The following is a 12,928-nucleotide window of genomic DNA, read 5'->3' on the forward strand; positions in this document are numbered from 1 at the left end:
TTCTATGATACCAGTAGTTCCACTACTAGCTTTCAAACTTAGAAAAAATTCTGTTTGTATGAGACATGTGCAAAAACATTTGTGGCAGTGCTGTTTGCTATTTTTTTAATGTTAGAAACAACTTGACTGGCCCTCATTGGAGAAATGGATTTAAATATTTTGACTCAATGTGACTACAACAGAATGACATACAGTGAATAAAATGAATGAATTAGATGTACACATTTCAGGATGGATAAGTCTCAATATACTGTTGAATGAGGAAAAGCAAACTGGAAAATGTTATGTTTAGTGTGCGAGTTGTTTTAATCCTTTCAAACTGCTACAACAGAATACCACAGACTGAGTGGCTTATAAACAGAAAAGTATTTCTCACAGTTCTGGAGGCTGGAAAGTCCAAGGTCGCAGTGCCCTCATGGTCGGGTTCTGGTAAAGGCCTTCTTCCAGACTGCACGTTGCCAACTGCTCGCTGTGTTCCCACACAGAAGGGGTGAGGGACCTCTCTGGAGCCTCTGTGATCCCATTCACAAGGGCTCTGCCCACAGGACCTAATCACTTCCTAAAGGCTCAATTTCGGTATACCATCATCCGGGGGATTAGGATTTTCACATGTGAATTTGAGGGAGGTGGGTCACCAATACTCAGACCAGAGCACTAGTATCTAAGTAAACACGTAAAACATACAAAATAAGTTATAAATGCATAAATATAAATGGAAACATTCATGGAAATTATGCACATCAGCTTCACAAATGGTTATTTCTCGGGGGAGAGAGAGAGAGAGAAAGAGATAAAGACAGCTCTGCTCTACCTGTAATTCTTTTCATCTTTAGATAGATAAAAAAATGTTTTTTACAGTAATCAAAACAGTATGTTGTTGGAATAAAGACAGGCATATAGAACAGTAGAATAGATTAGGGAGCCCAGAAATAAACACTCCTGCATATATGATCAAATAATTTTTGACAAGGGTGTCAAAACCACTCAAGGGAAGAAAGGATAATCTTTTCAACAAACAGTGCTGGGAAAATTGGATCTGCACTTGCAAGGAATGATGTCAGACTCATACTTAATACTATATATAAAAATTAACTCAAAATTGATCAAAGATCTAAACATGAAAATGAAAACTACAAAATTCTCTAAAGAAAATACAGGGAAAACACTTCATGACATTGAATTTGGCAACAATTTCTTGGCTATGATGCCAAAAGCATAGCAACAAAAGAAAAAATAAATTAGACTTCATCGAATTTTAAAATTTTGTCAAACTATACTACCAACAGAGTGAAAGGTTGTCCAAAGAATGGAAGAAAATATTTAAAATCAGTACCTGATAAAAGATTAATATCTAGCAAATATAAAGAACTCTTACAATAAACAACAAATCCAGTTTAAAAGTGGGCAAAGGACCTGAATATTTCTCCAAAAAAGGTATATTAATGGGCAACAAGCACATAAAAAGAAGTTCAGCGTCACTAATCATTAGGGAAATGCAAATCAAAACCCCAATGAGGTGCCACTTCATGTCCATCAGGATGATGATTATTAAAAAACAACAAGAAGTGTTGGTGAGGATTGGAGAAACTGAAACACTTGTGTATTGCTGATAGGAATATAAAATGGTACAGCCACTGTGAAAGACCATGTGCTGGTTCCTCGAAAAATTAAACAAAATTATCATGTGATCCAGCAATTTCACTTCTAAGTATATGCTTAAACAGAAGTGAAAGCAAGGATTGAGAAAGTATTTGTACACAAACACTCATAGCAGCATTATTCACAATACCAAGAGGTGGAAACAACCTAAATGTCAATTGACAGATGAATGGATAAACAAAATGTGGTATATACATGGAATGGAATATTATTCAGCCTTAAAAATGAATGAAATTCTGATGCCTGCTACAACATGGGTGATTCTTGAAAATATTATGTTAAATGAAATAAACCAGTCACAAAAGGACAAACACTGTATGATCCCAATTATGAGTTACTTAGAATAGCCAAATTATAAAGTACAGTAGTGATTACCAAAGGCTGGGAGAGTTACTGTTTAATGGGTAAAGAATTTCAGTTTGGGATGATGAAAAAATTCTTCAGATGAAAAGTGTGATACACAACAATGTGAATATACTTCATGTCACTAATTATACACTCAAAAGGGTTAAAATGGTAATTTTTGTGTCATGTATATTTTATCACAATAATTTTTGGGGGGGAAGGGAGATGAATCAAATATGGCAAAAATTCTCAAATTAAAATCTTTTAAAACTAGATAGTAGGTTTACAGATGGTCTACTACTTTAGTTTCTGTACTTTTCTGTGTATGTGAAATGTCTCAGCTTAACTTTGGTAAATTTGTTATAAATTTTGAAGGAATGGTTCTCTTAAACTTATTCTGACCCTCACTGTCGGTAGCATGGGGAGAGTATAGAATCAGGCATTGAGGGCTGAAGGCCGGCTCTCCAATTATTTGATTAGTTTCGTGTGATCTAAAACAGTGCTTCTCAAATATAGGCAAAACATTATCTTACATATATCTCAAAAATGTTCTCCTAGGGCAGTCTACCCAAGCAATAGAAATAAAAGCAAGAATAAACAAATGGGACCTAATTAAACTTACAAGCTTCTGCACAGCAAAGGAAACCATAAGTAAAACAAAATGACAACCTACAGAATGGGAGAAAATTTTCGCAAATGAAACCGACAAAGGCTTGATCTCAAGAATATGTAAGCAGCCCATACGACTTAATAAGATAAAAACAAACAACCCAATTTAAAAATGAGCAAAAGGCCTAAACAAGCAATTCTCCAAGGAAGAAATACAAATGATCAATAGGCACATGAAAAAAGGCTCAATATCACTAATTATCAGAGAAATGCAAATCAAAACTACAATGAGGTATCACCTCACACTAGTCAGAATGGTCATCATTCAAAAGTCCACAAATGACAAATGCTGGAGAGGCTGTGGAGAAAAGGGAACCCTCCTACACTGCTGGTGGGAATGCAGTTTGGTGCAGCCACTGTGGAAAACAGTATGGAGATACCTCAAAAGACTAAGAATAGACTTACCATATGACTCAGGAATCCCGCTCCTGGGCATATATCCAGAAAGAACCCTACTTCAAAAAGACACCAGCACCCCAATGTTCATAGCAGCACTATTTACAATAGCCAAGACATGGAAACAGCCTAAATGTCCATCAACAGAAGACTGGATAAAGAAGATGTAGTATATTTATACAATGGAATATTATTCAGCCATAAAAAATGACAACATAATGCCATTTGCAGCAACATGGATGTTCCTGGAGAATGTCATTCTAAGTGAAGTAAGCCAGAAAGAGAGGGGAAAATACCATATGAGATTGCTCATATGTGGAATCTAAAAAAAAAAAAAAAAAGAACATAAATACGAAACAGAAACAGACTCATAGTCATAGAATACAAACTTGTGGTTGCCAAGGGGGTGGGGGGTGGGAAGGGACAGACTGGGATTTCAAAATGTAGAATAGATAAACAAGATCAGACTGTATAGCACAGGGAAATATATACAAGATCTTGTGGTAGTTCACATTGAAAAAAAAATGTGACAATGAATATATGTATGTTCATGTATAACTGAAAAATTGTGCTGTACACTGGAATTTGACACAACGTTGTAAAATGACTATAACTCAATTGAAAAAAAGAAAGAAAGAAAAAGACAATGCTTCTCTCTGAGATTTGCAAATTATAACCACTATGTATAAAAATAGATTAAAAAAACAAATTTATTCTGTATAGCACAGGGAATTATGTTCAGTATCTTGTAATAACCTTTAATGAAAAAGAATATGAAAATGAATATATGTGTATATATGTACGACTGGGACATATGCTGTACACCAGAAATTGACACATTATAACTGACTATACTTCAATTTAAAAAAACAAATTAATTCATAAAACAGTGCTTCTCAAGTTTAGTGTGCATACAAATTACTGAGATTTTTATTAAAATGCAAATTTTGATTCAGTTGGTCTGGGGTGATTCTCCATTTCTAACAAGTTCCCAGGGGATGCCAGTGCTGATGGTCCAGACACACTTTGAGTAGCAAGATCGAAAGAATGATCACATTCTACATATATTTTCATTTGAAAGTTTTCTTCATTGTGTGCTTCTAGATAAAAAACAACTGAAGCCAGCCTTGATTATTCTTAAATGAAAAATTCATCATCTTATTATTTGTTTGATAGATTACTATAAAGCAGAGTTACCAACAATTAAACCCTAACCATTATTGAAGATATTTCACAAAGACTACATCTTCTTTAAAACTCCTGAGCTGGAAATTCTGACTCAGCTGTCAAAGTCCATAATAAATACATAGTTTAGGACATACGAATCCCTCTTCCCCAAATGAGCTGTGAAATAGGAATTGCTATAGCACAAATTTCCACTGACGGCAAGTTACTTCACCTAATTATACAGTCCTTAAACAGTCTCTTTTTATTTTGTAAATTCCAGGATAATCCTAGGTTGGGAGCTAATAATTTCACCTATCATAAAATGACTGATTAATTGCCTAAAATTGAAAAAGCCCCAGGAGAAGAGAAATCTTCTCTGCCAGAATTGTTTAGAAATTGTTCTGTCTGATGGGTCCCAAGATGCCAATCTAGTTAACTGAATTAAAGCTTCAAGATATATAATGCTCCCAGAGTTGGCACAAATGTGATCCACCCCATTGCCAAAAAGAGAGAAATCCTCTAAATCCCCCAGTTAACCACCAGCCCACTAGACTCCTCTTCAGAATCAAACAAATGGTAAGGCCTCTAAATGAGTGTAGTTGATTAAGAGTAAGCAGATTTCAGGCATAATTATCCCACTGCTAAGCTTGTTTTTTTAAATCCAGCGAAGTTTTAAATAACACAAGTCTACGTGTAGCACTCGTTAACCTTTCATCAGCCTGTGATTTCAGAGGCATGAATTGTCTTTAGTCCAAACTGAAAATTTTGATACACATCCTAGGTCAATGATTCTTTGGACTCTGTACCCTGCCCTTCCAAACAGAATATTATAATAACACATACATACAGCTAACCTTTATGGTGCCCTAACTCTGTGCCAAGCCCTGTTCTACATGCTTCACATGGGTTCTCTCATTAAATCCTTACAACAACCCTGTGGGAAGGTATTACCATTATCAACCCACAGTTAAGAAAACACAGACTCAAACCACTGTTATACACCTGAAACTTATATAATATTGTACACCAGCTGTACCTCAATTAAAAAAAACAGATTCTGAAAATTAAATAAACATGTCCAAAGCCACAAAGAAAGTAGCAATTTGATGCCAGAATCCTGTTCACCATGATGCTCAATTGTTGATTTTCATTGTAATTGCTAATCTCAACCACAAATGGCATCAAACAGGGCTGCTCCAATGCAGCGCTTGATGGAACTACAGTAGGTTGGAAGCACGCCCCTTTCTTACAGTAAGCATTCTCCTTCTGTCTGTATTCATGCTCATTTGCAGCAGGCATTAGATATATGGGCCTGCTACCTATTTGCTGTCAAGAAAAAAAATTGTGATATTTGGCAGAGAATCTGCAATATTTAAGTGGAAGTTCACTAATGCCTCTATGGAATCACTCAGTTCTGTTTAGCCACTCAGGGTAGTTACATCAGGAGGGCTAAAATCTAGGGGTGTGCTGAGGTTTCTTTTGGAAGAATGGCTGGTTGTAACACAGGCCTGAAAATAAAAAGCTGGGGTTTGGACAGTATCAGCATATTTTTGTTTCTAAGGCAACTGAATTCCCTTCCAAATGACTTACCTCCCTCCACAAAGCTAGGTTCTTCCTTTCTGAGCTTGATACTTCACCAGCGAGTAGAAGGGCTCTATCTACATGCAAAATATCAATAGCTCAAAAGGAGGTCACATTGATTCAAGAATTATCTATCCATTTGCTGTGCCAATGTCGGAGAGCTCATATGCTGGATGATTCTAAGGAGGGAGGGCTGAGAAATATTGAGTGTCAAGTCAGAAAACAGAAAGTCCCATATATTTCAATCCCATTTGCAGTCTTAAATTACAACTTTGACTGATAAAGTCACTATTTCAAAAGGACATCCCTCAATAAAGTGCAATTCAGAGACAGTTTGCTTGCCAAAGGCCAAATGGCTTACTCTTCTGGACTCACATAGTGCATATTTCTCAGAATCTAAAGGCACTAAAGATTTAAGATAGGGGACTTTTTTGTTCAGCATCCTTCTAGATCCCTTTCAATAAACATCACCATGTTCCAGTCCCATATTTATAATGAAGTTTCAAGAGAGAAGCTAAGTAACTCCTCACTTCCACATGTCCCCAAATTGGGCCACAGAATGTGGACAAACATCTTATGGGTTGTATCCAAGAATCTATGTTTATAGTATAACTTTGCACTTTTTATTTTCAGTCTGAATCACTTCTTTTGCAATGCTGTACTTTAAAAACTCTTATTCATATTATTCAGAAATGGCATCTCTCTTTCCATTGATTCTTGAGATCTTTGTTGCCGTTTGGGTAGCAAGAAGGAGCAACTGAGGGAAAGGGTACACAAGGTCTTTTGTGTTGTGCACAGAAAACACTTAAGAGGCACTGTGAGGGGAGGGAAGGTATAGCTCAGTGGTAGAATGTATGCTTAGCATGCACGAGGTCCTAGGTTCAATCCCCAGGACTGCCATCAAAATAAATAACTAAATCTAATTATCTCCCCCCACCAAAAAAAAATGTTCTAAATATGCACTTTAAAAATATAATAAAAGGATTTCTTACTCTGTGGTTTTAGCCAATGTGGTTAAAAAATTTTCAACTTATTATTTTTAAGTTTACTTGATGTACAATGTTATATAAGTTACAGATGTACAATACAGTGATTCCTAATTTTTAAAGGTTATACTCTATGTATAGCTACTCTAAAGTCCTAAATATGTACTTAAAAAAAATAAATATTGAGTATTGATTCACTAGCTTATTTTACCTTACCTACCAGTCTGCAGATACCACCTTTACTTAATGCCTGGGAAGCAGAACTCTTAACTTCTTTCAATCTGATTGTTGGATCTATATTTGTACTATAGAAAGTGCTCTATAATTTAGCACCTATTTTTAAAACGGTCTACTCTGAATTGATCTGTGAACCCAGTTGCCTTGTTTCTCCTATCTTTGTTCTGTAAGAAAAGCTTCTGTTAGATTTTGATTTGTGGTACTAAATATACTCTGACAGAACCAAGCCCAAGCCCCAGTGTTCTCAAGGCTTCATTCAATTAAAGGTAGAAATGAAATTAAGAAGCTTTCGGCAGTGCAGAGAACATTCACACTAGGTGAAATGTTTTGTTGGAACTGTGATGGTTTATCCAGTCACTTATTTCTACCTTCGTCCTTGGACCTCCATCTCTCACCCAGGAGCTTAGCTCATTATGGATACTTGAATTATCAATAATAACTAATTAGCCCTTAATTAGGGCATTGTGATAATGAGGCCACAATTGCAGCTGCATGTCTGGTAACAGTGTTTTCTCTCCATTTGCTCCATCCCCAGGCTGCCATCTTGCATCCTGCTTTTCACAGGTTCACAAGGGGTAGTTGGCAAGCAGTCAGAGTTCACTCAATTTAAAAAAAAAAAAAACCAATACTCCTGTCAAACAGCTTCCAAAATGCTTAGTCTACTGATAGGGAATCAAAAGCATGCCCCAAGAAGCGTATATAATTCTCATTATGTCTTGAATTTGTACAGGGCATTTCTAACAGAAAAATCAAAGCACTACTGAGGTTATCTTAAATTATCTTAACAAATATTTATTCAGTGCCTACAGTGTTCATGACATTATGCTAGCCACCGTGGGGGATATAAAAATCAGTAAGGCCTGGCCCCTGCATTATTGAAGCCTAAAATATAGTGTGTATGTCATTGTCAAGCCTTTTGTTGAAGATGCTGTTCTAAGTACTTTAGGTACATTACCGTATTTTCTCCCCAAATATTTGGGTAGGTATTATCCCCATTTTACCAAAGAAACAGAGGCTCAGAAAGAGTGAATGATTTACCAGAAAATATTAAGTGTTTGAGCTATGACTCAAACTCATGTTTCTTTGATTCCAAAATTAACCACAATGCTACGAAGTATCAAGATTTATTACAAATAACCCCCCAAAAGATTTAAATTAACATAGCTCAAATGCTCCTACAATTTCCCAGTCCATGTGACAAAAAGAAGTCACAGTAATATCAGTAACACACAAATCCTGTTTTTGCTTCACTTGTACCCACAGACTATCAGGTATCCGGATAGACAGTCCTTTCTGAAACATACACTTCCCCCCAGTTATTTCTGGGAATCTGCAAAAGAAGACTCGGTCTCGTTGTGCTCACAAACCACCTTATCATCTACAGTCATCAAGAGGCATGTAACTGAAGATATATGGAACTTGAAGAGTTAGAAGTAGACTCTGAATGACAGAGAGTCATCAAAATAGATGACAGACAAGGGTACTACTCAATTTGTACTGGTAGAAAAAGTTAAGGGCAAGTAACTGGGAGACTGAGGGCACTCATCCCAGTAAAAGTTCACAATCCTTGCCTAGTTCCTGGACCTAAGCCAGTTTTCAGATCCTATAGATGGAAAATGTGGACAAGTCCCCTGGAGGAAGGACCCTGCTGTATCATTAGGAAGGGAGCACATCCCCTGGTGAGCCTTTTGAGGTCTGGAGACAGCATCTCCCCCATCTAGGGATTCTTTGCCAGCCCATATACAGGGTGACACAAAAGGCTGCCAGATTTCTGCGTGACCTAGAACAGAAAAGGGCTCTACAGTAGATCCAAGCTATGGAAAAATCAGCCCTACCACTAGGGCCATATGATCTACAGAAACTATGATGTTGGAAGTGTGCATAATAGGAAAAGATGCCACGTGGAATTGACAGCAAGTCTCAGAGGAAGAATTATACTACAGAGAGCTGCAGATGTTAATCCCTGGCTCAGTGTCTGCTTCCAGGTAACTCAACCTATGACTGCGATAGACACGCAAGACCCAACACTCAAGCAACAGCACCAAAGCCTGATCCTTGTATTCACTGAAGACAATTGTCAAAGAACCAAAGAATCACAGAGTATTGGGAATGGAAAGTATTTTGCAGGGCTTTTCCGCATCTTCCTTTGAAACTATGGCATGGGACCTAAGCAGAAGCCTGCTGGCGTCTCCTAGAAAAGATTTCCTCCCTAATGAAAAGTCTCCCAAGGAAGTCATCTTGACTTCTCTTTTTTGATCTGATGGACTTTTGACACCTGGAACCATGGCAGTCACCTAGAGCAATCAGAAGAGACCTCATGATGAAGATGAGAGTGCAAAAGACAAAGTGCCAATGTCTTTGGATAACTCACTGAGAGTTGAGCCAATCCATGAAATAACCCTAAGTCCAGAATTTTGAACTTGACATAATATGTCCCTTACTTTTAAAGTCATTTTTATACTTGGATATTCTGATCCATAGCCAGAACACCCTGATTATGGATTATCTAATCCAATGGTTTGGTTTCAGAGATAAAGAAACTGAGACCCTGAGTAAATAACTCACTTAACACCCACAGCAATTAAATGATGGAACTACAACTCAAACACTAGAATCCTGATTCTTGGACTAAAGCGCTTTGCCCCAAATCTTAGAGAACATTCTAGCTGGAATCAAAAGGAAATAAGAAGACCAGAGAGCAGCGTGGAAGCTCTGAAGGGAAGCAGTCTCTTAGGAGAGGGCTTCTGCTCATGAGTGAGGATTCCATCAGGACAGGATCCCAGCCAATTGCGACTCTCTTGCCTTGTTCCCGACCTCTCAGCCCACCCTTGTGTCCCCAGAAAGCCAATTAAAAATAAGCAATGACCATGTCACTGTCCTAGATACATAAAAATAACATTACTGTACATGACCAAAAGTGAACCAGATTCTCTGAATTTTTTTCCAACTTCCAAAAATAGTTAGGACTTTCTGCCAAAGAGAATGGAGCTTGAATTCCCATGAAAAAACATCAGTCCATGGCATCTGCTCCAGTGTAGAAATAATTAAATACACTCTGAAGAACGGAATTCTCAGTGTTCTCTCACCCCACCAGCTTTTTTTTTTTTTTTATTTCTTAAAGTAAAGGGGGATAAAATGTGGTAACCATGATGTAGTGAAGAAAGTACTAGACTTAGGATCAGGAAAACTGGGTTCCAGCCTGAAGGAAACTTTTGTCACTCTCCTTATTAATCCAGGATCTGACCTTCCTTGACGCTTATTTTCCCAGCCTCCTTTGCAGCTAAGCTCCACTGTGATAGTTAATTTGATGTGTCAACTTCCAGGACCATGGGGTGCCCAGATATTTGGTTAAACAATGCTCTGGGTATGTCTGGGAGTGTGTTTCTGAATAAGATTAACATTTGAGTCAGAAGACTGAGCAAAGCAGATTGTTTTTCCCAATTTGGGTGTGTCTTGTCTAATCTATGAAAGGCCTGAATAGAGCAAGAAGGCAGGTAAGAGAGAATTCACTCTTTCTGCCTGACCTTCCTCAAGCTGAGCACTGCTCTTTTCCTGCCTTCAAACTCAGACTGGAACTTACACCACTCACTTCCCTGGTTCTTAGGATTTTGGACTCAGACTGAAACTATACCATCAGCCTTCTGGGTCTCCAGGCTTGCCAACTGCAGCTCCTGGGACTTCTCAGCCTTCATAACCATGTGAGCCAATTCCTTATATAAACAATATATGTATCAGAGAATATACATATATATATATAAAATTTTTTTTTCTGTTTCTCTGGAACATCCATATTAATACATCCACCAATCAAAAGCACCATCCCCACATTTTGAATGGGAAGCCAGCATGGCAAAGGAGGATCTGGAAAGAGGAGTAGTCAAGAGTAGGGGAGGGATAAGAAAGTTGATTAGACATTCCTAGTTGAGATTTGACCTGGAATCACAGGAAAAAATCCTGGATCTTTACAAAAAGACAAAAGGCGGGGGGTGGGGGGAGGATATAGTTCAGTGGTAGAGTGTGTGCTTAGCATGCACAAGGTCCTGGGTTCAATCCCCAGTACCTCCATTAAAATTAATTAATTAGCTAAAAGCCCTAATTACCTACCCTCTAAAAGTTAATAATAAAATTTAAAAAAATTATTTTAAGTGCGGGGCTTTTGTTTCCTCTCTTGTGTTGAGGCATAGGACATTGCTGATTCACAAGTCAGCTTTTGACTCTTGACCAGACTGGAACTTCCATGAGGAGAGAAATTTCACTGACCTGTTGACCACTATACCCTCAGCACTTACCTCAGTGCCTGGAGCCCAGTATCTGCTCAAAAATGTTTGAGAATGAAGTCTCCTTTGTATAAGACACATCATCCAGTTCTTGCAAATAGGATAATTCTGTTGAGACTTTTACACTGACCAAATCAAACCTTGCTCAGTGTAGGAACTTTCAGGGAACCTCAGGCTAACAGAAGTATAATAATAACCCAAGAGGTTTGGATTTGGACTTAACTTCAGGTTAAAGTAAAAGGGGATAAAATGTGGTAACCATGATGTAGTGAAGAAAGAACTGTAAGGTACTGGGTTCAATCCCCAGTACCTCCATGAACAAAAAGAAAAAAGAAAAAGATTGGAAGAAGTCACAACATTGAACATTTCTCTAATGATAAAGGGTCTAGAGATGAGTGCCTTGGCTGGGAGGGTGATATCCTCCCATACATTCTCATTCCTTGTGCCAAGATGCTAGGGGATGTGGGGTGACAAGACCTGCCTGGACCACCTCCAACAAGACACTCTCAGCAGTGGCTCAATTCTCATTCCAATCTTACTTGTTACATTTTGCTGTTGCAATTACAGGGTGAAAAAGCAGGATCCAGGGAGCAAGCAAGTTCCCCCCTAACAATTTAGCATGCAACCAATCTAAGTTTTTAATTATTTTCTTGACATGTTTATTATACTACAAGAGAGCTTTAGTTCAAAAGGTGGCAGAAGCCTACAGTTAGGCTTGTACTAAGATTGAAAATGTAGCTCCTTTTGTCAGAGTTGTACTTCAGGCCAGTGTGTGGGTGTGGCAGTACAAAAGGTAGGGTGTACGCAGACCCTCAACAGTGCTGAATTGGAACAGAAACTTCTAGGCTGGTCCTGGGGGTCCTACAAAGCTCTCATGCGTGACAGAAACATGAGCTAACACTTAAGAGTATGTAATACGTGCCAGTCACTGTCTAAGCACTTTATGTGCATTAACTCAGGGAATCCTCACAAATTTGAGTATGTTACCGTTATCATACCCACTTCACAAATGAAGCAAGGCAAGCACAGAGGAGTAAGTAACTTGCTCAAGTTCACACAGCAAGGAAGGTCAAACCAGGATTTGGACCCACGCATCTGGCTCCAGAGTCTGTGCCCTTTATGACCCAAGTGAACACTAACGGGAAAACTCAGTGCCTCCCACCACAGATAACATGGTGCTTACTTCCAAAAGATGAGCCAGGGCTAAAAATCAGTGAGTAGAGAAGGGGGAGGAACAGAGAACAAGTTGTATGTTTGTTTTTAAGCCACACACACATACAGATGCACAAAACCCACCTTTGGTGCTGTTTATTTCTGACTAAAATACAGGATGTTCATAGAAAACATGAAACATACTAAAGTATGTAAAAGAAAGCACGTATCTCACGTCAATTTGAGTCCTTTCAACCTACCCACAGGTGTCATTCGTCCATCTGCCCATTACCCAATTATTCTGTATACTTGGGCAAGTAAAATTGTACAAGTCAAGTAAACCAACTCAGTTTTGGTTAGTTTGGAAGAGGAAACAAAGCATACCTAAGCAATGTCCTAAAACCTACTATTTGAGGCAAGCTGCGATTAAAAGTGATACAAATGGAGCACAAAGGATTT

At 38.1% G+C, this 12,928-nt stretch overlaps 1 long non-coding RNA gene across 15 annotated transcripts in view; it reads right to left on the minus strand.

The window, feature by feature from the left end:
• LOC105087134 (uncharacterized) overlaps window positions 1-12,928 on the minus strand; it is a 99,252-nt gene that overhangs the window by 40,936 nt on the left and 45,388 nt on the right. The window lies entirely within an intron of this gene.

The sequence above is a fragment of the Camelus dromedarius genome, chromosome 3 (genome assembly GCF_036321535.1).
Source record: "Camelus dromedarius isolate mCamDro1 chromosome 3, mCamDro1.pat, whole genome shotgun sequence".
Lineage (NCBI taxonomy): Eukaryota > Metazoa > Chordata > Mammalia > Artiodactyla > Camelidae > Camelus > Camelus dromedarius.